General features: G+C 42.2%; 1 pseudogene across 1 annotated transcript in view; it reads left to right on the top strand.

Moving 5' to 3' along the window:
* Positions 1 to 5,926: 5,926 nt before the first annotated feature.
* Positions 5,927 to 24,418, top strand: part of LOC309968400 (10 kDa heat shock protein, mitochondrial-like) — a 42,775-nt pseudogene continuing 24,283 nt past the window's right edge. Inside the window, exon 1 of the transcript in view lies at positions 5,927 to 6,024. The product of the transcript in view is annotated as a 10 kDa heat shock protein, mitochondrial-like (transcript). The remainder of the gene's footprint in view (positions 6,025 to 24,418) is intronic.

The raw sequence follows: 24,418 nt of genomic DNA, 5'->3' as shown, positions 1-24,418 counted from the left end.
ACATGTCAGCATCACAGAACAACCTCCCACCTCGGGGTCACCCGCCACAGTTGATCCAGATGACCTTGGGAAGGTGGGTCCCAGGCAAGACTCTGATCGAGAGGCAGTATCTGTATCACACCTGTGATGAATGCCCTTCAGTCTGTACTGTAGTGGTGACGGTCACGGTCATGGGCTTGGGAATCAGAGAGGCCTTATTCCACACCACGGCCCTGCCACTTCCCACCTGAGCTGTCTCGCACAGGTGGCTTGGAATCCTAAGTCCCACTGTCCTGGTTGTAAAGAGGATATGACGGTATCCAGCAAACCCCCTCCTTGGTTTCTGAGGAGGATGAAATCAGATCATGCGTGCAAAATATTGGGGGCCAAAATTAAAAACATATTTATTTTTGGCACATAAAATGGTTTGTTTCGAAACCATCTCTCTATCTAATCCCAGTCCATCTGAATTAATGTAGTTCTCTAGCTGTGTTGGAACCTTTAACCTTTATCTCAAATTAGCACTGAAGTGTCTCATTGACAAAAGATGGTGCAGAAATCCAAATGATGTCTGTAGTTTAGTTGAGAGCTTATACCATATTCAGTGTCTTAGTTTTGATAAATGTATCCTGGTTATTTACAATATTGACATCCAGGAAGCTGGGTGAATGGTATAGCGGAACTCTTTCTTTCTTTGCAACAAATGCTCATCTGACAACAACGATAACGTTATTAAAATGCATCGAAATCAGTAACACTCACACATAGGTCTAATACTTCACCTATACTTTTAGTACACTATAGTAAAATATCTCCTTAGGGTTCAAAAAAATGCCAAGTTTTTTTGTTACCAAAAGGAGAGGCAATTTAATGTTATCTCTAGCTGTTATCACCACCAAGAAAAATTCCTTGAGTTTCCAGTGTCTGCAAGGCACCATACTGTACGTGAAAACTGCAAACACTACTGTCAGGAAAAAAACGCTGCCTGCGTGGAAATCATTTGAAGGTAGCCGTTCAGATGTAAGATATTTGATAACTTTACCATTTAAGTCCCCAGTGCTTCCCTTATTTCACAGAAAATGGATGACTTACCAGTCAACCAGCTCCACGCTTTCCCTTCCAGTGGGCAGTGACTACCAAGAACCATCCTGTCAAATAACGCCGTAGATTATACTGCTTGCCACCCTGAGTACAGTTTTTGAGATGTTCATCTTAAAATGCTGAGATCTTTTCTCTCTCTCACTTAAAGGAGACCAGAGGCTTTACATACTTTTTTTTTTATTGTCTTATTTCTTGTACTGTGCACATTGTGAGATACTCACGGGGGTCAGAAGGAGGTTTGCCAAAGGCAGAGGGTGAGTTTTGTTAATGGCTTTGACGTAGATCCCATCAGAGAATGTGAATATCCTGTGGCCACATTACAACAGGTTCAGGAAAAGAGCCACTGCTTTAAAATGTGAAAATATACATGCTGTCAGGTTGCCCAGCTCTCTAGGCTGTTAGGAATCCGTGAAGTGTGACTCTCTCCTGAACGTATGTTGGCAAAGCCTCTCATAATTGAAAGTGCTGTTGGCACCTACTACGTGCAGGCATTGGGCTGGGTCTGGACCCACAGAGTAGATGAAGACATGGTCCCAGTTCTCAAGTGCAAGACCGACATTTGTCACTGTTTTTAGTTGCCCAGGATGTGACCTCCTTCCTGTGCTTGGGGGAATCCCCAACCTCGGGAGTCAAAGCTAAAGACCGGAAAGTCCCCTGGAAGTGCCAGAGACAGACTTCCCAGCCTTTCTTGCAGTTGTGGGGGGAGGGGCATGACCTAGGCTCCCCCTGCAACCGGCGATACCAAGGAGTGGGATGGTGCAGAATTCTGCAGCCGTAGGGGCGGTGGCAGCCTCCAGGGCACAGTGCAGCATCTTTGGGGTCCATAGCAGGGTCACCGCCAGACCAGTTTGCAGCAAAACTGCAGGCTTTGAACCAGGCTGCATCACCTCATTGCTGATCCCACCTCCAGCCCACCCGAGGATTTCTGTGGGCCACCTGCCATGCTGAGCATAAATGTCCTTTCTGCTTAGACCATCCAGACTCAGCCTCTGTTGACTGACACAAGGGCGCTGCCCCCAGTCTCCCTAGTGGATACCAGTTGAGCCAACCAGCCATTATTTTTCAAGCCGCAGCATTGGGTTTGCACTGATCCCTCACTCTGTCACCAGACTCCTTATAATAACACGCACTTAGGTACGGGGCTATTTGTGGTCATGGAATAAGCCAGTTGCTCCCATGGGGGATTTAACTAGTTACCTTGGCTGCTGGTGCTAAGCGAAATCAACCAGAAATGTAAGCAAATTTAATCTCAGATACATTTCTGCATGGATAAAATGAGACATGTATTGTACACATATTTCTGGTACTGTAGACAGGGTAGTCTCTCTTTTTTTTTTTAATGACACTAAAGAATGTAAGACACTAGAGTTCTGGGCAAAAACAAAACATAAAACAAAATAAACCTTCATAGTGACAGAGAAAACATCATTTTTGTTGTTGTTTTAAATAGAGAAGAAACAGTTTCAGTATTCCGTTCATCTCCCTTATTCAGTCTCTCCGTTTGTCTTGTACAAATCGCATTGTGGTGCATACTTGTAATTCATCCACTGACTCTTCTTGATGACATTGAACTTGGCAATAAGAAACTTTCAATGTGAGATTGGATCATTTTGTCTCAAAGAGCAAAGAATTGATTCCTTAAGAGATTGAGAAAATATGAACTTCCGCTGATGAAAACCAGGAATGCAAGTCTTTCACATTATTCTCCCAACAAGTTAAACGTGGAAGTGGGCTCATTTCTTAACAAAACGAGAAGGCAGAGAGATCATTAAGCTTCCCACTTACACTTTGAGCAACTAAGCCCCGATCCCTCTCACTAATGCACTAACGAATCCCCCACGGCTCACTCTACCCCCTGTGCCGTGTGACCCTGCTGCTTCATTTTCTGGGAACTCTTGCTTTCCTGGAGCTCTACTTGCTTCTGGTTTTCCTCCTACCTTTCTGGCCAGTCCTTCCCAGTTTCTCTCCCTGGCTTCTCCTCTGCCTGCTTTCTGATGCTGGTATTCTATCATGGGCTTTTTTCTCTTTTCTTTCCACTTGCGCTCTCTCTAGGTGATCCCATCCACATCTTTGCCTTAGAATGATCACCAATAATCCAAAACCAGCACCCAGCTCCCTCCGGAATCTCTGTCTCCAATAAGCTCCTGGACCACTTGACCCTGTATATTTTGCTGTCACCTCGAATTCAACATCCGTTATGTCCCAATCTGAATTATTTATCCACCTGCTCTAAACCTCTTCTTTCTGTATTCCCATATTCAGCATCCAGAAACCACAACATTATCCTTAACACTCTCTTCCCGCCTGCTCTACACTCATTCACCGAATTCTATAGATTCTGCCTCAGAAATTGTTCTTAAACTTGGCCCCTCCACTCCGTCCCCACGGCCTCTGCCTCGGTTCAGCCCCTTCATCTCTTGACCACTGCTACTGCCCCCAGCGTACCCGGCACGGCTTCCCAGTTATCCTCGCACCAGATGAGATGTGCTGCTTGGGCAGCCAAGGGAGAAAAGCCCATCAGACCTGGGAATCCAAGCAGATGGGAGCGAGAAAAAGAGCAAAGGTTTCTCAGGGGGTTAGGACCCTGGAGGATTCTGAGGCTTGAATGCAAGAGACAGTTATGAAACCTCAGCAAGTCCTGCCTCTACCAGTGACCAAGCTAATCCCTAGAGCCACTCTCAGGGTCCGTACATGGCTGCTTGCCTCCACCCACTTCCTACTTCCAGGGAAGCTGCCCATGGCCATATAATTAGTTATCCTAAAAGACCACTTTGGTTCCATCACTTTCTGACCCCCGATCTTTGGTGACTCTCCATCAGCCATAGAATACACAACATAGAGTTTACGTCCTCCTCTCAGCACCCCAGAACCCCTATAACTCTCTCATGGCTCTGCTCCCCTGTGTATCTTCGCTTTCTGAAAGTAACCTTTCCCCTCTGAACTACTGACCGTGATTTTTCAATTGCTGAAATTTTGTCTATGCGTCTTCTCTTCCTAGAACCCTGTCATATAATTCCTCAAACTTGTTTCTTTCGATCACACATGATTATTCATTTGCTCAACCCATATTTATTGAGAGCCAACTATGGGCCAACTGGATTCCAGTGAAGAAGGCAAATCTCTGTCCTTGAGGAGTTTCTCATCCACTGGAAAGACAGACAGGCCAGGGAAAGGAAGTTACATTACAATGTGATCAATTCTGCAATGGTGCTACCAGACGATGACCTGGGAGCATCCTTCTGGGAATCTCTCACATCTCATCATCACAGAGACAATCGGGTCACCTTACGGAGGAAATACTGTCTCTCTTTTGAACTCCAAGGGTGTGATTCTCAACTTTGTGGTACAAAGATTCATGTGGAGTGCTGTTTAATCACACAGTTTCCAAGGGTCCATTTCCAGAGATTCTGTTTCAGTAGGTCTGGGCTTGGGACTAGAAATAAGCATTTTTAGTAAACCCCTCAGTGAACTTAATAGATGAGACCACAGTTCACACTTGGAAAAACATTGCTAAGGGGTTTACTGTTTTCCCAACTCACAAAACATACCAGATACTGCCTTGTAATCTACATGCTTACATATATGGCTTCTATAGTTTGCTAAATAATAGCTCTTTAAAAGTAGGGTCCTTTTCTTTTTTTAACATATTTATATTTTACAGGGCAGAAGAAACTGCATACCTTTTGTACCTTCATAAGTCCTTAATAATTTTAGTTAAGTCCTTTATTTTGTTTGAATTTTTGTAATAACTACATATTGCTTTTAAAAATTAAAATAAAAAAAAGATTGATCTGAGGATGTATTGCTGCTGAAGGGTGAGTTATTAGTGACAAGATGGGGTGGGCAGGGGGCTTGCTGCCATACCCCTGAGGCCCAAGCCCCTCACCTGGGGGCAACAAAGCCAGGGCACCCGCTGCACATGTCACTCAGGGCAGCTAACGCTGCACTAACATGGGGTTAAGTAAATGTTTCAGAAAGATGCCATTGGGCCTTGGAGGAGGGTGTTCTTCAAAGCTAAATCTGATCTACTGCAGCATAACTGTGGCAAACCATTCTTTCAAACAAGTTTTTCAGTGGCCTTTCATGAAAATGTGGAAGGAGGCCCAAGATTCCCCGGCCCAGCTGGAGGAAGTCAGCCTTCCTTTGCTTGCAGCCTCCAGCAGGCTCTGCACCTGACCATCCCTGCCTGGAACAGCTACAGGACCGCCGGACACCCTGGGGTTGGTGTACCGAGATGCTGGTCCCAACCAGTGAGTCTGACTCCGCCCTCTCTCTGCTCCAGCTGGATCCTTTCCTAGATGTGAACATGACTGTCTGCGATGCCACACGTGCTGGGCCCCTGGTTGTGGCAGCCTCCATGGTTGTGTTTCTTGGGGTGCAGTCCCTGGACCACCCACATCAGAGTCATCCCAGGTAGTGAACCTGAGCCAGAGCAGGGCCTGGGAATCATCAGAAGAGAAACAAAAGAGGAAGATTAGGCTGGGATTAATATTCTCTTTACTGTTTTTTCCTACAATTCTCCTTCCGTTCTCAGGAGAGGCTCATTTACTATTCCCTGAGAGCCTCCACTTGCCCCAGTTTCCAGCTCTCCTCTCCCCACAGCTGAAACCATTAACCCACCTATGCAGTATTAGCCCTACTCCAGTCTTGAGATTCTAGAAAGTTCAAGAATCTAGAACAAGTCCAGATCTTGGGCAGGGGAGTTTTAACAATCTACTCTTTAACTAGGCGTATATTCTACCTCAGAACCCAGTGAGATGTGTCTTGGGCTCTGACAGGACAAGGAAGGTTAGGAGCTATCAAGACCCAGAGCAAGACTTAAAACTGGACCCAGAACTGGACCAAGATGGAGCCAGCCCAGTCGCAGGTGCTGGTATTGCACCCACTGCAGCAGGTGCCCTACTCTGCAGTAGGGACAATAGCAGGGCAGACTCACACGCTCAGGTATGTCCCAGCAAAGCAATAGGGACCCAGAGGTATGGTCAATAGCCAGAATTAACATAGCCCACTGGTGAACAAAGGGTCCCTAGCTTTTAGGCTGAGTTTGACGAGCTTCTCTTAGAGGACCTGTGCGACTAGGTGATTTAGCAGAACAGGGAAGCAACACAAGAATCCAGTTACCAATTCGGGGTGGGGTATGGCAAACAGCGTACCATGGCTTTGGAGCAAAGCTAGCTTTGCTAGTTGAACAAAACGAAAAGGAAGAGGGACATATGCAGAGGGCTGAGGTCTGGAGACGGGCTTCAGAAATCATCTCTATGTTTCCCTTTATAGGATTCAGAGGAGTCAAAAATACCCCACCACAGGGCTGAGGTAGAAGGCAAAGAGGGTAAACAAGGCAGCCCTGGACAATGTCCTGGGTCCAAAAGCCAACCACTGCCTCAAATACATAACATTTCTTTACTATAACACCAGCATCCTTCCTATCCTCACATGCCCTGGTTCATGCTCTCTGAAAATCGGGATTGATCATCATGTGTGCCCCTTCAGAACATCTGCTAAGCAAAATGGGATTAAAAACAAAGTTAGGGGCTTCCCTGGTGGCGTAGTGATTGAGAGTCCACCTGCCAATGCAGGGGACACGGGTTCGTGCCCCCGGTCCGGGAGGATCCCACGTGCCGCGGAGCGGCTGGGCCCGTGAGCCATGGCCGCTGAGCCTGCGCATCCGGAGCCTGTGCTCCACAACGGGAGAGGCCACAACGGTGAGGGGCCCGCGTACCGCAAAAAAAAAAAAAAAAAAAAAAGTTTGGGCGGTGTTTCCTTTTCATAAGCATTTAGTAGAAGTGAGAACCCTTAGAAGCACTGATTTAGTCCAACCCACTGATGTAATCTAAGGCTCTATATAATCCATTATTTTAATTTCTAGAACAAAATTCCAAGGGCAATTCTACTGGTGTTGCCGCAGAAAATTAAAAAATGGAAAGCTCGTCACGTCTTGGTAGTTATAAGTGTAACATCTCATGATGCGCTTTATACTTTTTATCGGCAGGTGGTCTTATAGGCGAGACCATGTGTGGGGTTTGCCTTTACCAATGGCAAAATAGGAACATCAATTTATCTGGGTGGAAGTGTTCTAACATTGCTCTAAAAATCATGGATGTACGTCACCAGATAATCCCGGTCTCAATTCTCCTTGGTGGCCTACCCTTACTATCGTCACCCAGCTCGTGGATTTAGGAAGATGTGCCTCCCTCCCTTCCCACTTCCCAATTCAGCTCACCCTACTTTATATAAGCTCCTTATTCTCCCCACCCCTCCCCTTCTCAATGGCAAGACAGGGGTCTGGTCATTCCTTCTCCTACTGTATCTTTGAGATTATGTCAACGTGGTGTTTATTTCACATTTCCTTTAAGATGTTTGTTTGTGCTAAAGAACCCATACAGAGATTTTTTTTTTTTCCTCCCAGGGGATTAGCATTTTAGTAAGAGCTGAATAATAAAAGTGGATTGTAAAAGCCTGTCAGAAATGTAGTGGTGCGTGTCTTACTTCTCATAATTGCCTCGGAATGATTAGGATTGAACTTTGTTGTTGCTGTGTTCTTGTTCCAAAGTGAAAACAGGCACTTTTTCTCTGCCAGGTCTCCAGAATGGATGTCAAGGGGGGACTGACCTGTGATGCCTTATAAAAACGTAAATTCTAATTTTCTAGATAAAAATGATGTGGAGCAACTTAAGATGGGGCATTAAGGTGTGGACCGCTAGGACTGCTTTGAATGGTTCTTAACCTTTTGCGGATGTCACTCACACTCCTTCGAGAATTTGAAGCAATTGCATATGTACACAAAGATATATAAAATACGGCAACAATTTCAAGGAAATTGTGGACTTTATGTCCCTCAGATGAAAAAGATCCTTGTGGGGTCATCAAAATATTCTCCCCCTTCTTCTGGTTCAATCTTAATCCAGAAGTTAGAATAAATGGATGAAACTTAGAGTCCAATTAAGTTGCAAATATACCGTGATGCTTAGCATTGTGCCGGGTACAAAGAACCCAGAAGAATGTAAAACCTTATCCTTGCCCCAGAGTCTCAAGACTTTGAGATGACTATACAAACTTACATGATGTACCTTTCAACAAGACCGTGTAGAGTTCAGTGCTCATTTGTGAGGTAGAGAGTCAATGGCTTAATCAAAGAAGATCTCATAAAGGAAGAAGGATTTCAGTTGCACTTGACAGGATCTGTAGGGCTTAGATAAACGAAAGGGAAATGTGAATGTTTTCTGTGGAGACAATATGGTTCAAGAGAGAGAATGTGAGCTTTGACATCTGATACATCTGGGTTTGAATCACCACTCTGTTGATTACAGGCTCTGTAACCATGCTAAATTTATTTAATATCTCTGGATTTACATTTCTACATTTGTAAAATGGGCATTTTTGTAGAATGGATGGCAATCATAAATGAGATAATTTTTTAAAAGCATATGGAGCAGTGCCAAGAAGGCAACAACTACATTTCTCTTGTTTGCTACCATATCACAAGTGCATAACCCATGGGCTGGCACATAGAAGGTGTTTGGATAAATATCTTCAAGAATGTTAAATGGAAGAGTGAATGAATGAATGAATGAAGAATATGTTGAGTAGTAGGCAATAACGATGAACCCAATGTGTGGCAATATATAATTTATTTTTCAAATATATTATAATAAATAAAATTATAGGATAGCTCTAACTAAAATGGATTCACATTGTGTCCTAGATTCTCCAAGGACAAACTCTCCAGTGTCTGGGTTATTTAGGCCCTTTACAACTTCGTTGCCAGCTTCACAATTCTGGCTGATTTTAATGAATTTTTTTTCCTCCGTCTTTGGTTTTCAGTTTTCAGCAGTTTACTATGATGTCCCCAAGTGTGATTTCTTTGTATTTAGCCAACTTGGGGTTCAATGACCTTGAATCTGGAGGTTGATGGTTTGCATCAGTTTGGGCAAATCTTTGGCCAATACCCTTCAAATATTTTTTCTGTCCTATTCCCTTCTTCTCTAAGTCTCTGATTACCTACGTGTTAGACCTTTTCACTGTATCTCATATATCTTTTACCCTCTTTTCTGTTGTTGGTTTTTCTTCTCATTCATTTGTCTGTGCTTCAGTTGAACATTTTCTATTAACTTGTCTTTCAGTCACTAAGTTTTGTTCTTTTATACCTAATCAACCATTAAACCCATTTAATGGGCTCTTAACATCAGATAGCAGGCTTTTCAACTCTAAAATTTTTATTTTATTCTTTTTAAATAGATTCCTCTCTAGTACAATTTTCTTTTGTTTTCCTGAATGTAGTAATCATAGTTATTTTAAAGCTCTTATCTGCTATTTCCAATGTCTGGGTTACCTATAGGCATATTTCTATCGCTTATTTTTTCTCTTGGTTTTCAGTCTTATGGTACTTCATATGGGGCTTGTATCAGCTGTATCACTTTTTGTGACCACCTCTATTAGATAAATCCTTAAGAGATCTCCAGATATTTATAATATGTGTGTAAGGCAGAAGCTTCTTTCCCAAATCACAAAGACATCTACTTGTGAGCAAATATCTAAGGGGACAAACATCACTGGTTAACAACATCTAGGTTTCTTAGGGTTCTGAGGGATTTCCTTCATTCAACAAGTATTTGAGATCCTGTTATGTGCCAGCACTATTCTTGTGCTAAGGCTATTTTGGTGGTCAAGATAAGGTCTCTGTACTTGTGAAACTTGCATTTTATGGGGGAAAAACAGCAAAAAATAAACAAATAAACAGCAAGAAAACTCTCAGAAAGTCATGAGTATTCTGCTGATAATTAAAATAGAGTGACCTGATAAATAGTAACTTAGGGAGATACCTTACGTTGGATGGTTAGGGAAGGATTTTGGGGGAAGAAGGTGACTCTCAAGGTGATAACTGAATGACAAGAAGGAATCAGCCATGTGAGTATGAAAAAGGATTTGAGGCAGAAGGGAGAACTAGCACAAGGTCTTTAAGAGAGGAATGAGGTTGACACATGTGATGGTTAAATTTATGTGTCAACTTAACTGGGTCGTGGTATATTTAGTTGCTCAGATATTTGTTTCAACATGATTTCTGGGTGTGTCTGTGAAGGTGCTTTCAGGTGAGGTTAGCATTTGAATCCATAGGCGGAGTAAACAAGATTGTCCTCCCCAGTGTGGGTGGGCATCACCCAATCCATTGAGGGCCTGAATAGAACACAAAGGTGGAGGAAGGGAGAATTCACTCTCTCTTCCTGACTGCTTGAGCTGGACCATTGGTCTTCTCTTGCCCTAGGACTGGGATTTATCATTAGCACCCCGGGCTCTTAGGCCTTCAGACTTGGACTCATATCATCAGCTCTCCTGGTGCTCAGGTCTTCAGATTCAGACTACAACCCACATCACGAGGTCTCCTGAGTTTCCAGTTTGCAGATGGTAGATGTTGGGACTTCTCAGCCTCCATAGTCATGTGGGCCAGTTCCTTATAATAAATCTCTTTATGTATGTAAATATAAAGATGTTATTGATTCTCTCTGGAGAATGCTGACTAATGTTCAAGGAAAAGAAAGGTCAGAGTGACCGGAGTATAAATGGGGGAAGTTGAAAGTGAAAGAAACGAGGCAGTGGACAGAGACTGTCCAGATCCTTTAGAGCTTTATAAGTCAGAGTAAGGAGTTCAGATTTATCCAAACGTGGTAAGAAGCTACTGAAAAGCTTTAAGTAGGAGAGGAACAGGGTCCGATTTATATATATATATTTGGTTTTGGGGGGCGGGTACGCGGGCCTCTCACTGTTGTGGCCTCTCCCGTTGCGGAGCACAGGCTCCGGACGCGCGGGCTTAGCGGCCATGGCCCACGGGCCCAGCCGCTCCGCGGCATGTGGGATCTTCCCAGACCGGGGCACAAACCCGCGTCCCCTGCATCGGCAGGCGGACTCTCAACCACTGCGCCACCAGGGAAGCCCTGTTATATCTTTAAAAGCTCATTTTAGCTTTTGTGTGGAAAGAAGCAGTTTGCAGAGAGGCAAGATTGAAATGGAGAAACAAGTTGGGTTGTGATTGCAGGAGAGGGATGGTGACGACTTGGATGAGGATGATGCCAGTGGAGATGAACAGGAATGGAAAGACTCAGGATTGCTTTTGAAGGTAGAGTCCACAGAGCTTGCCAACAGCTCGATATGAGTGAGAAAGGAGAGATAGAGAAAAATCCTGGATTTCTGGCATAAGCAACTAGGTGGACAGTAAAGCCATCCCACTGATTTGGGAAAACTAAGGGAAAGCTCATTTGGAGGTCAGTGGGGTGGATTGGGAATTCTGCTTTGGCCACGTTAAATTAGAGATGCCCACTCACCATCCAAATGGACATAGCAAACTAATACTTTGGTACATGCCTCTAGCTTTTCAGAGAGAAGTTCAGCACAGATAAAGAGCGGGAAATCATTCACATGTAGATGCTATTTGAATCAGCCTTGGGACTAGATAAGACGTCTATATTTCTTGGCCAAGTATATAGAAACATGACATCTCGGACTGGAAGAGACATTAAAGACCCTCTAGTCCAATCCTATTCTTTTTTAAACAGGAATAATGAGGCCTTGTGAGGTGAAGTGCTTTTTTCATAGTCATACAGTCCATCAGAGTCTAGGATTTCCTTACTTGGTTCAGTGCAGTTTTATTTACCTTCTGCTTCTAAAATAGTGCAACTTAACTCCAAAGTTATAGCAAATATTTGTTGAATGAGATAATTACACTCTGTGCAATATTGGATTTTAAATGACAAAAAAAGTTTAAAGGGAAAAGAAACCACAAATAGATTGCTTTAAAATATTTCACTATCAATTTGAATTCAAATAAAGAAGCAGCTTGGTTGGCAGACTGGTTGGCTCAGTGAAAAATGAATTAGCAGAAACATTTTTATCCAGAATTTATTGTAGCTGAGGCAACCTTTTTGAGAGAAGACTTTAAATTAAAAGGCCAATCGTTTCTTCATCATATAGAAGAAAAAAACTTGCACTGTAAAATCCCATGGCCTGAGTTGTTAAGCTGGGTAGTAAAATTCTTTAGACCACTGGCTGTTACACACACACAAACACACACACACATTTACAATTTCCTTAGATAAACAGCAAGTGTGTGTCCTCCTGCTACAGCAAAGTGGTACAGAAGGAAGCTGTGAGATTGAAAAGAACAACCGTGGACATTTTGTGTTGGCTCACTTAGAATAAAGTGAAAGAGGCAAAAAGTTGAAACTGATGTTAACTGCCTTCCAATTTAGCAGCAAAAAGCTAACCTAGGCACTGCAGATAAAAGAACATGGCCATAAATGATCAATAATTCCTTGTACAAATGTACCTCTGACTTGTTTATGAAACTCTCGATAACTATAGAAGATATTCCAAATAGAATGTTCCAGATGTTGTTCTGCCTGAGAGACTTTTCTTTGTTTTTTTTGAATTTTATTGTATTTTTTTATACAGCAGGTTCTCATTAGTTATCTATTTTATTCATATTAGTGTATACATGTCAATCCCAATCACCCAGTTCATCCCCCCAACTCCCCAGTTTCCCCCATTGGTGTCCATACGTTTGGTCTCTACATCTGTGTCTCTATTTCTGCCTTGCAAACTGGTTCATCTGTACCATTTTTCTAGATTCCACCTACATGCGCTAATATACAATATTTGTTTTTCTCTTTCTTACTTAGTTCACTCTATATGACAGTCTCTAAGTCCATCCACATGTGAGAGACTTTTCTGAGAAGAAAGCAACATCTGTGCCTTTCCCCTGTGTCTGTATCCAGCAAACTTCCTGCTACCAACACAAGAGACAAACATAACCATCATTTAACCTCTTTGAGCTTCAATTTCCTGGTCAGTAAAATGAAGCAGGTGATTGCTTGAGAATTCCCATGGGCTTTGAAATCATATTTCCAACACTTGCCAAGGCCAAAATCAATAAAAAGAAAAAAATGAATTCTAAGGTCATGTGAGACTAACTTTTTTTCTAAGCTGGAGCACAGCTGTGACCAGCCACTCGGTAAGTCACCTACGTTTGACCTCCTTTCTTTATGCCCCCAGTTAAAATACCTTTTCTTTGGTATTTTATTGAGTCTTTAAAGTAGTAAACACCATTTTATAAATAAAGTCATAGTAACTTCTCTAGTAACTACAACATATAAATCCAACTTTCAAACATGATCTCAGATGAAATCTTCAATGCAAATATAAACGATGGATTCTTTTCAATGCCTGAAGATATGGTAGAAGACTAGCCTAGTGTGAAGACGTGCTCTAACGTTAGGTTGGTAAACAAGAGACCACTTGTCAAAACCAGGGGGTGTCCCCTTTCAGTAAGGAGGACTTTCTCTCTTGTGGATCCCACCTGTGAGGTCTTTGCAGGGGCTGATGCCACACCAATGACCGACAGCTGAGTGCAAGAGGAGTCTTCTGCTTACTGATTGCCCACGCAAGATCAAGGCCTCTCTTGCCATATCTTGCTTCATTCAGTTAATTCTCTATGTTTGGGGGAAATAAAACTCGACATTAACCCTGATTGCCCTGTCACCACTAAATGTTGACCCAATTTAATGTCAACTCAAATTTGACGTGTGCCAAGTTTCATAGTGGGGAGCTTCCAAATTTTCCAGGATTTTGGTGGTGGTAGAACAGGAAACATTCCTGATCGTCGTCTTCTTCTTCTTTTTTTTTTTTTTGCGGTACGCAGGCCTCTCCCGTTGCAGAGCACAGGCTTCAGACGCACAGGCTCAGCGGCCATGGCTCACGGGCCCAGCCGCTCCGCGGCATGTGGGATCTTCCCGGACCGGGGCACGAACCCGCGTCCCCTGCATCGGCAGGCGGAATCTCAACCACTGTGCCACCAGGGAAGCCCCCTTCTTCTTCTTTTTTTTAACAACCAGTTACTTTCACTACTGTGTCCCCAGCAATTAGTGCAGCGCCTGGTATGTAGTAGGCACACTGTATTTGCTGAAAGCTGAGTGAATGAATGAATGAATAAATAGACATCCTCATAGTCTGGGGAAGAACTTTACGTGATGTGAAGGCGGAGAACAGGACTGCATTTACAGTTCACTTTAAAATTTCCCAAACTGGCTCCATATCATATGTTATCAGGGACATGCAAGTTAAAACAATGAGATATCACTCTACACCTAGTAAAACAGCAAAATTGGAACTGACAACACCAAGTGCTCGTGAGGATGTGGAACAAAAGGAATTCTCCTTTACTGCTGGTGGGAATGCAAAGTGGTACAGCCACTTTGGAAGACAGTCTGGCTCCTATCATATGATCCAACAGTTGCGCTCCTTGGTATTTATCCAAAGGAGTAGAAACCTATATCCACACAGAAACCTGTCATAGATGTTTATAAACAGCTGTATTCATAGTTGCCAAAACCTAGAAGTAACCAAGATATCCTTCAGCAGGTGAATGGATAAAGAAACTGGTGCATTGAGTTGACGGGATGATACTCAGCACTAAAAAGAAATGAGCTATTGATCCCTGAAAAGACATGGAGGAACCTTAAATGCATATGACTAAGTGAAAGAAGGCAGTCTGAAAAGCCTACAGACTATATGACATTCTGGAAAAGGCAAAACTATGGAGACAGTCAAAAGATCAGTGGTTGCCAGGGACTGGGGCACAGCACAGAGGATTTTTAGGGCAGGGAACTACTCTCTATGATACCATAATGATGGACACATGTCCTTGTATATTTGTCCAAACCAACAAGTAGAGTGAATCCTAATGGGAAGTATGGACTTTGGATGGCAACAGTGTGTCAACGTAGGTTCATCAGTGGTAACAAATGTCCCACTCTGATGGGGGATGTGGATAACAGGGGAGACTGTGCATGCGGGGGTGGGGGGGGGGCAGGGCCATATGGCATATCTCTGTTCCTTCCCCTCAGTTTTGCTGTGAAACTTAAACTGCTCTAAAAAAAGAGTCTATTTTGAAAAAAACATTCTAATAATATTCAGAAAAGGGGAATGAGGTGAAATGGTTCCTACACTCCCTCTTCCAACTTCAACTCTGAGCCCAGTGCAAGCACCCAGTTTCCCCACTCCATGTATAGACCTCAGTTAGACTGCAGGAAGCAGAAAGATCTGTTTTACTCTGCAGCCTGTCCTCTTTCCATTTTACCATATCATCTCATCATCCAAAAGCCTCCTAAAGTATGTTGTATACCTACCTCATCTTAAACGAAAAATACTGAATATGAAGTCAATGACTTAAAGATGTAGTTAGGGGGCTTCCCTGGTGGCACAGTGGTTAAGAATCCGCCTGCCAATGCAGGGGACACGGGTTCAAGCCCTGATCCGGGAAGATCCCACATGCCACGGAGCAGCTAAGCCCTTGTGCCACAACTACTGAGCCTGTGCTCTGGAGACCGCGAGCCACAGCTACTGAGCCCATGCGCCTCAACTACTGAAGCCCACGTGCCCTAGGGCCTGTGATCTGCAACAAGAGAGGCCACTGCAGTGAGAAGCCGGTGCACCGCAATGAAGAGTAGCCCCCCGCTCGCTGCAACTAGAGTAAGCCCGCGCGCAGCAACGAAGACCCAACGCAGCCAAAAATAAAAATAAATACAAAAAGATGTAGTTAGGAACATAATTTCTAGGGTAATGGAGATTGCTGCAGAATGTAGAGCTATTTGACAAGACACAAACCGGTTCCTCATTGCTGTAATTTTTTTTAATGAATTTTTATTGGAGTATAGTTGATTTACAATGTTGTGTTAGTTCCTGCCATACAGCAAAGTGAATCAGTTATACATATACATATATCCACTCTTTTTTAGATTCTATTCCCATATAGGTCATTACAGAGTATTGAGTAGAGTTCCCTGTGCTCTACAGTAGGTTCGTATTAGTTATTTATTTTATATATAGTAGTGTGTATATGCCAATCTTTTTTGTTTGTTTGTTTTGTTTTGTTTTGTTTTTTTGTGGTACATGGGCCTCTCACTGTTGTGGCCTCTCCCGTTGCAGAGCCAGAGGCTCCGGACGCGCAGGCTCAGCGGCCATGGCTCACGGGCCCAGCAGCTTGCGGCATGTGGGATCTTCCCGGACTGGGACACGAACCCGCGTCCCCTGCATCAGCAGGCCGACTTTCAACCACTGCGCCACCAGGAAAGCCCTATATGCCAGTCTTAATCTCTTAATTTATCCCTCTCCCGTGCTGTAATTTTTGAATTACTGAGTCTGGGTCTTTTTCTATCTTCTCCTTTGTCACCAGCCATCATGTCAATTTCTAGAAGCCTCTTGATCTTTTTTGAATTAGTTGTTTCTAATCTTCTGTGGGCTAAGAAACCACGTAACCAGGTTTATTAGGATCATGTCTAAAATGGGAAAAGACAGTTGCTGAATGACAGAGTAAAAGGATGGAAATCAAATTCATGAGCTTAGCGAATGAGCTCATGGTGTTTATTTTAACTTCTCAGAGGCCTTTTTCTTTGAGCTGTGTTCTCAGTGACTGACATTATTGGAAAAATGACCTCTGGGTAGGTGAGTTATTGCTACAAAATGGCATTGTTTCCTTTAAAATGAATAAGAATGGCAGCTAATACTATATTCCATTTTCTTTGTAGAATGGATTCTTTGTTTAAAAAGAAGAGAGCAAAAAACCCAACAACAAAAAAAGGTGGAGCGATATACTCTGAGAAAGAAGACCTAAAGTGAGTCACATTATATGAATAGCTAAGTTGATAGGAAAATAAAGGTTGTTTTGCTCATACACTGAGACGTCAATAAGCAGAAAATGAACTTCAGAGTAGCAGGGCCGATATTCATTTAGATGTCCTTTGTAATTAAAAAACAACACCCAAACAAAACAAAGCATAGTGTAGGCACAATGCCTGGAAGGGTTACATATGCAGGGGAACAAATTGTTGTGTAAACAGATTTGTAAAACTTATTCATGAGACATCGATAGCTCATTAATGGAGAGGCTGATTCCTTTATTCAGAAGAGGTTCCATTATCTTTAAATTCTGTAGTTTAAAGTATAGTAAGGGATTTGAAAATGGAAAATTCTAGTAAACAGGTTTAGAACACCAAAATGGGAGGAAAATTCCTAAGAGCTCAGAGGTTTATACTCTTGGAAATTGTTCAATAAAGATTTAAAGGCCTTTATCTGGTTTTAATGCTGCTCGTTCTTCACCTGCCTCATGACAAATACCTCTCCTTTACCCCTACCCTTCTTCTTAAGACTATCTTCAGGTGGCCATGAAGGATATTTTATTGTATCAATAGCCTATAAGCAGCTTCTTATCTTTTAACCACAGTCTTGGACTCTAAACTCTACCTTGTACACCAGAGATGTTATATAGGTTTACCTTGTATGCAAACTCTAATCATTTGATAGTGCCTTCCTAGAGGGTTACAGTTAGAAAGTTTCTGAGCTCACATCTGTGCTCAGCAGGAAGGAATGTAGTGGTTGATTAGTGATGTCTACCATGGGCAAGACAGAAGTGATGGATATATGCATGCCTTAAAATCGCCATCCCACTCCTATATCCTGCCAACAGTGAACCAAGAGAGGCCGGGTTCACGCTCAGTTTCTCTCTTGGGCACTGGACTTTCTGTTAATTAGAAAGATCAACTCCCCATATCCAATACCAGCTTGTGGAATATGCAAGTATGTTGTTTCTGCATTTGAAGAGGATGGGTGTATATGGATTTGATTCTTGGCCACTTGGTGGGTGGATTATATAAATTATGGACATATTTTAAGTCGGTTGAAGAATATTTAACACAAATATACTTTAAATATGACAAACACAGAGAGAGAGAGAGAGAGAGAGAGGGAGAGGAAGAAAGAACAACATCTATATCCCAATGAAGTTTTTTTCCATTTCTTAACCTAGCACCATTTCTTAATCTCTCTCTTCTGAATTTAAAAAAAAAATAAATAAATCAAAGAGAGCAAGTTTTCAACCAGATCATTAAAAAGGGGGGAAACTGATAACATTGATCAACAGGAAATATGACAATTCATGGCATAGTAACAAATTAGCCATATAATTCCATATACTTGAAGGTACATTTGACTGAAAACTAAATGGGAGGGGGACAGCTCTTGAGAAGAAATCAAAGGAGGAAAAAAAAAGGAGAGAAGGAATTCAATTCATTCAAGGAATGTTGGGCTCCTGCCCTCAGGGAGTTCCTGGTCAAGTTTACATTGGCCCATATGCATTCCTGGGTCATGGATGGAGACCTGAAAGCTAGTAGCTGAGTCTGTCTGTCATACAGAGTGAAGTAAGTCAGAAAGAGAAAGACAAATACCGTATGCTAACACATATATATGGAATTTAAGAAAAAAAAAAATGTCATGAAGAACGTAGGGGTAAGACAGGAATAAAGACACAGACCTACTAGAGAATGAACTTGAGGATATGGGGAGGGGGAAGGGTAAGCTGTGACAAAGTGAGAGAGTGGCATGGACATATATACACTACCAAACGTAAAATAGATAGCTGGTGGGAAGCAGCCGCATGGCACAGGGAGGTCAGCTCGGTGCTTTGTGACCCCCTGGAGGGGTGGGATAGGGAGGGTGGGAGGGAGGGAGACGCAAGAGGGCAGAGATATGGGAACATATGTATATGTATAACTGATTCACTTTGTTGTAAAGCAGAAACTAACACACCATTGTAAAGCAATTATACTCCAATAAAGATGTTAAAAAAAAAAAAAAAAGCAAGTATACAGGTATTTCAAAACTGAAATTTCCTCCTATCTTCTTTTCTTGGTAGCCCTGTTCATGACCTTGTTATGCTCTGGCAAGTGGACCCCTTCCAGATGTCTACCAGGCTTTTCCTCCTGTCCACCATCACTGTACATTTTCATACTCAGAAAAGTGCAAAATAATAACATCAGTATATAAGTATTTAAGCAAGAATTAAAGTCTTTCAGAAGTCTTTCTTACCTTTGTGAGACCTAAGTAATTTTAAAACTTGAATGAAAGTTGAATGAACAAAGGAAAACAAATATAAAAGAATGTAAAAGAGCATCTGCTTTCCCTTGCTTCTAGGCCTGCGCTGAGCAACACAGTAGCCACTAGCCCCAGGTGGCTACTGAGGATTTGAATTGTGGCTAGTCTGAATCTAGGTATGCCATAAGCATAAAATATATGTTGAATTATGAAGACTTAGAACAAAAGAGAATGTAAAATATACCATTACTAATTTTGTCTACTGGTTACATATAGAAATGATAATATATTGGACATATTGGGTTAAATAAAATCTATTACTAAAACTAATTTCACCTGCTTCTTTTTACATTTTTAATGTGGCTACTAGAAAATTTTAAATTACCTAAGTGGCTCACACTATGTTTATATAGGACAGAGCTTCTCTAGGTAATTTTTTCTGTAAAACATTCAAGATGGATGGTGGTGTAGTTTATTTTTGAAGATTACAGAAATAGAGGTAAGTAGTCTATGCTAATTTATCCTTTAAGTCCAGAAAATCCCTTCTAACTGCCTAAAAGGACAAAAATATTATGAGTGTCTATAGCAGAGGGTCACAAACTCTACAAGGCACAGATAGTACGTATTTCAGGTTGTCACGACTAAATGATCTCTGTCATTTTTGGCCTCTCTCCACAGCTTGTGGAATCTTATTTCCCTGACGAGGGATTGAACCCAGGCCAGGGCAGTGACAGTACGGTCTCCTAATCACTAGACGTCCAGGGAATTCCCTGTTCAACTGTGTTCTTACAGTGTAAAAGCCACCATGACCAAGATCTAAAGAATGAGTGTGGCTGTGTTATAATAAAAGTTTATTTACAAAAGCAGGTGGAAATGCCATGAGGCACTAGGAATCTCTAAGTACATAATAGTAGGCATGACAAAAATACCTCATAAATTGAGAAAATTTGACACAGGTGGTCAACTTGCTTTTGTTCAAAAATAGGTATTTTCTTTTGTAAATATTGGAATAATTTGGCACGGGGAGACACTAGGTCTGAAATCATGAAAAGTCTGCATTAAAGATGATTTGGTTTTCTTTTTCGGCTGTGCCATGTGCCATGCGGGATCTTAATTCCCCGACCAGGGATGGAACCCCTGCTTCCTGCAGTGGAAGTGAAGAGTCTTAACCACTGGAAGGCCAGGGAAGTCCCAAAGATGATATATTTTAATACAAAGTAATTTTTCAATTACATGTACACTACATTTAGTATTACCTTTTGCAGCAATAATTTGTTATAAAGCTACTTGTCTCTGAAATGATTCCATATTCATAAGTTAAAGAAAGAAAATATGTATCTTCACATACGATTCATTATAGTCTACTGCAATGTCTGTTTTCCCCAAGCTGAGGAGATCGTGTGTTCTCAGCCAATGAGACAGGATGTGACAGACTCTGCTGTATGCTGCTGTCCAATAAGCATTACTGTACTATGAAGCATATACTCTCAACCAATCAGCTTTCTGCTATGCCACTTAAATGGGTTTTGTAATGTGTTGCTTAGTTTAGGACGGCCTCTCTTTTCGACACTTAATTTTGTGTTCTGGATAGTTTTGAACCCATCAATGACTGGCAATGTGTACATGTGATAAGACTGGACTTGATTTTAAGGGAAACGTATCACCAGGGATTTTAAATATTAATTTTACAATAGCTTGGGACACCTTCATGGAAATAGTTGAGGAAACAAGAGTAAAGATCGACAGATGATTGGGACTGGTGGAAACTTTTGATGCTGTGAAGGACATCATGAACATCCCTGCAGGCTGGGGGTGGGGTGGGGTGGGGCGGTGGCTAGGGAACCATGGTGGGAGGCTTGTGGCCTTTATGGGGGTTTGGAAAGAATAGACATGAGTTGGCAGCATAGCGATGTGAGATGCTGAGCATATAACTCCATAGGGATGGGGCTTCCCCAGTCTACTCCAGTACTGGTTTGGGAGGCAGTCCCATTTCTAGAAAAGCAGCCCTCATGATAACTAAGTTTATGAGTGACACAAAATTCAAAGTAGACTTAACATAGTCTTTTCATGTTTGTTTTGACAAATAAGACATCTTTGGACCTGCTTTAATAAATCTATTTTAAAATGTAGTGTAACTTACATGTTTCATTAATTATATATTCAACCACCTAAACAGCTTGAAAACAGTTTATTTTGTAAATTGGGTTTAACATTTTCCTCTGAAATATTTTTAAACCATTCATTTCCATTACAAACTCTGTAATACAAAAGTAATCTCTGAACTGATCTCTGACCAAATCATGACAAATTCTCAATCAGCAGCATCTAAATTAGGGCATCCACCAGCTAAACAGTGGCATCAGTCGTTAATCTCTTTGTAAAATTGTTTATTTTTCTGTTTAAAAGAGATAGTAAAATCGTGCTCCTGTAAGTTATGGTTTAAAATTGGAAAGGGATATATGATCACTCTAAAGAAGATACTCTGCTTCAGAAAGCAGTCTGTATTCCATTCTGGGTTAGAGATGGTTACCAAGGAGACAGCTCAACTTCATCAGTAGGCTTCTAGGATCAGGAATCTAGTGGGCTCTTAGAAAGTGTTTGTAGAAAGAAAAAGGAGAGAAATAAAGAAGGAAAGAAAAGAGGGAGGGGGAAGGGAGGGAGGACAGGCTTTTTCCTATTAGGAAAGAACATTATGATGGTTAATTTCATGTGTCAACTCGGCTAGGCTATAGAAGCCAGATATCTCGTCAAATATTATTCTAAATATTTGTGAAGGTATTTTTCAGATGGGATTAACATTTAAATCAGTAGATGTTGAGTAAAGCAGATTGCCCACCATAATGTGGGTGGGCCTCATCAAATCAGTCGAAGGCCTTAATTGAAAAACCCTGACTGCCCCCTTAGAACAGAGAATCCTGCCAGAAGACTGCCTTTTGAGGCAAACTGTAGCATCAACTCTTTCCTGGGTTCCCACTCCTGCTATAGTACCTTCTCTCTCCCAGCCTGCACCTATAACCTCATAGGGAGTTCCATATGATCACTTGGAGAAAGAGAAAACTTGGGCCTTGTTTACAATAGTCCTGTGTGATATGCAGCCACCACCCCAAAGTGCACAGCTACAGCGCTACAACCCTTTCTGGGATATCACTGAAGGACAGTGGTGAAGTGAAATCCTCCCAGTGGGTAGAATTTTGAGCAGTGCACCTGATTGTTCATTTTGCTTGTTAGGAGAAATGGCCAGATTAGATAGCAATTAGATAACAATTCACAGTCTATGGCCATGTGAGGTCTGTGGTTTGACTTGGAAGGAACACGACTGGAAAATTGGTGACAAGGAGGTCTAGAGAAGACATATGTGGACAGACCTCTCTGAATGTGAAAAAAATGTGAAGATATCTGTGTCCCATGGGAATGCTTGCCAAATGGTGACCCCAGAAGAGGAGGATTTTAATAATCAAGTAGATAGGATGACCTGCTCTGTAGATACCAGTCAGCCTCTTTCCCCCTGCCAGCCCTGTTATTGCCCAGTGGACTCATGAACAAAGTGGCCATAGTGGCTGGGATAGAGGTTATGCGTGGGCTCAGCAACATGGACTTCTACTCACCAAGGTCAACTTGGTTGCAGCCGCTGCTGAGTGTCCAATCTGCCAGCAGCAGAGAATAATACTGAGTCCCTGATATGGCATCATTGCCTGGGGTGATCAACCAACTACCTGGTTAATTACATTGGACCACTTCCATCATGGAAGGGGCAATGTTTTGTTCTTACTGAAATAGACACTCTGGATACAGATTTGCCTTCCCCTACACACACTGCTTCTGCCGAAATTACCATCTGTGGACTTACAGAATGCCTCATCCACTGTCATGGAACTCCACATAGCATTGCTTCTGATCAAGGAACTTGCTTCACCGCAAGTGAAGTGTGCCAATGGGCTCATTCCCATTGGAATACACTGATCTTACCATATTCCCCACCATCCTAAAGCAGCTGGCTTGACAGAAAGGTGTGATGGCCTTTTGAGGACTCAGTTACAGCATCAGCTGGGCTGTAACTTGTAGGGCTAGGGCAAGGTTTTCCAGGAAGCTGTATATGCTCTGAGTCAGAGTCCAATATATGGTGCTATTTCTCCCATAGCCAGGATTCACAACTCTGGGAATCAAGGGGTGGCAATGAGAATGACACCAGTCACTATTATCCCTAGTGATCCACTAGCAAAATTTTTGTTTCTTGTCCCAAGATCTTATTCTCACTGGCCTAGAGGTCTTAATTCCAGGAAGAGATTCTTTTACCAGGAAACACAACAATGATTCCAGTGAACTGGAACTTAAGACTACCACCCAGGCACTTTGGGCTTCTCATGCCCCTGAACCAACAGGCAAAGATGGGAGTTACTGTGCTGGCTGGGGTGACTGATCCTGATTACCAAGAGGAAATTGGACTGCTACCCCACAATGTAGGTGAGGAAGAGTATGCATGGGATACAGGAGACCCCGTAGAGTTTCTCCTGGTATTACCATGTGCTGTGATGGAAAACCACATCAACCCAACTCTTGCAGGACTACTAATGGCCCAGACCCTTCAGGAATGAAGGTTTAGGTCACCCACCAGGTAAAGAACCATGACCAGCTGACGTGCTTGCTGATGGACTTCTGAGTGATGATGGTGTGTCAGTGCAGTTTCATCAACTGTAACAAATGTACAGCTCTGCTGGGGCATGTTGATAACTGGGGAGGCTATGCATGTATGGGCACAGGGTGTATGCAGGAAATCTCTATTTCTCTAAATTTTGCTGTAAACTTAAGCTGCTCTAAAAATAATGTCTATTAAAAAAAAAAAAAAGACTGAGGTACTCCAAGGAAGAGGTAATTCTGTCTCCAGACTGTTTTTGAACTCAAGCTACAAAATCAGCTATTCCATCAGTCTCTAGTCTGTTAGCCCATCCTTCACAGCCTCCAAAATCACACGAGGCAATTCCTTAAAAATCTCTCTGTATATGTATATATGTATATGTACATGTATATGTATTTGTATATGCATGTGTATGTGTATGTGTGTGTGTATACATCCTATTGGTTGTGTCTCTCTGGAGAACGCTAATATAAACATCATATAAAGTAATATTATGCTGATATAAACACCTTCTACATGTCTCTAATTTTTTTTTCTTTTTTCTAAATTTTTTTTTAATTGTTGTTGTTACATGGAGACAGAGATGGTGTAAGTCAGAGCTTGAGGAGATGTGAAGCTTTAGCGGGTGTAGCGGTAAGCAGTCAGAGGCAGGGCTCTCCTGGAAAGAGTCATCCCAGGCTCCCCTGAAGAAGTTGAGGGTGAGTCTTTTAGATTTTTAATAAAATGTGAGATGGACCCGATGGTCTTAAACTCGCAGTTGGTAGGTGAGAGCAGAGGGGCCACCTGAACGGAAAA

Source organism: Leucopleurus acutus, assembly GCF_964270905.1.
Source record: "Leucopleurus acutus genome assembly, chromosome: 1".
Taxonomy (NCBI): domain Eukaryota; kingdom Metazoa; phylum Chordata; class Mammalia; order Artiodactyla; family Delphinidae; genus Leucopleurus; species Leucopleurus acutus.
Note: the sequence above shows the minus strand (reverse complement) of the source record. Positions and strands in the feature narration are given on the sequence as shown.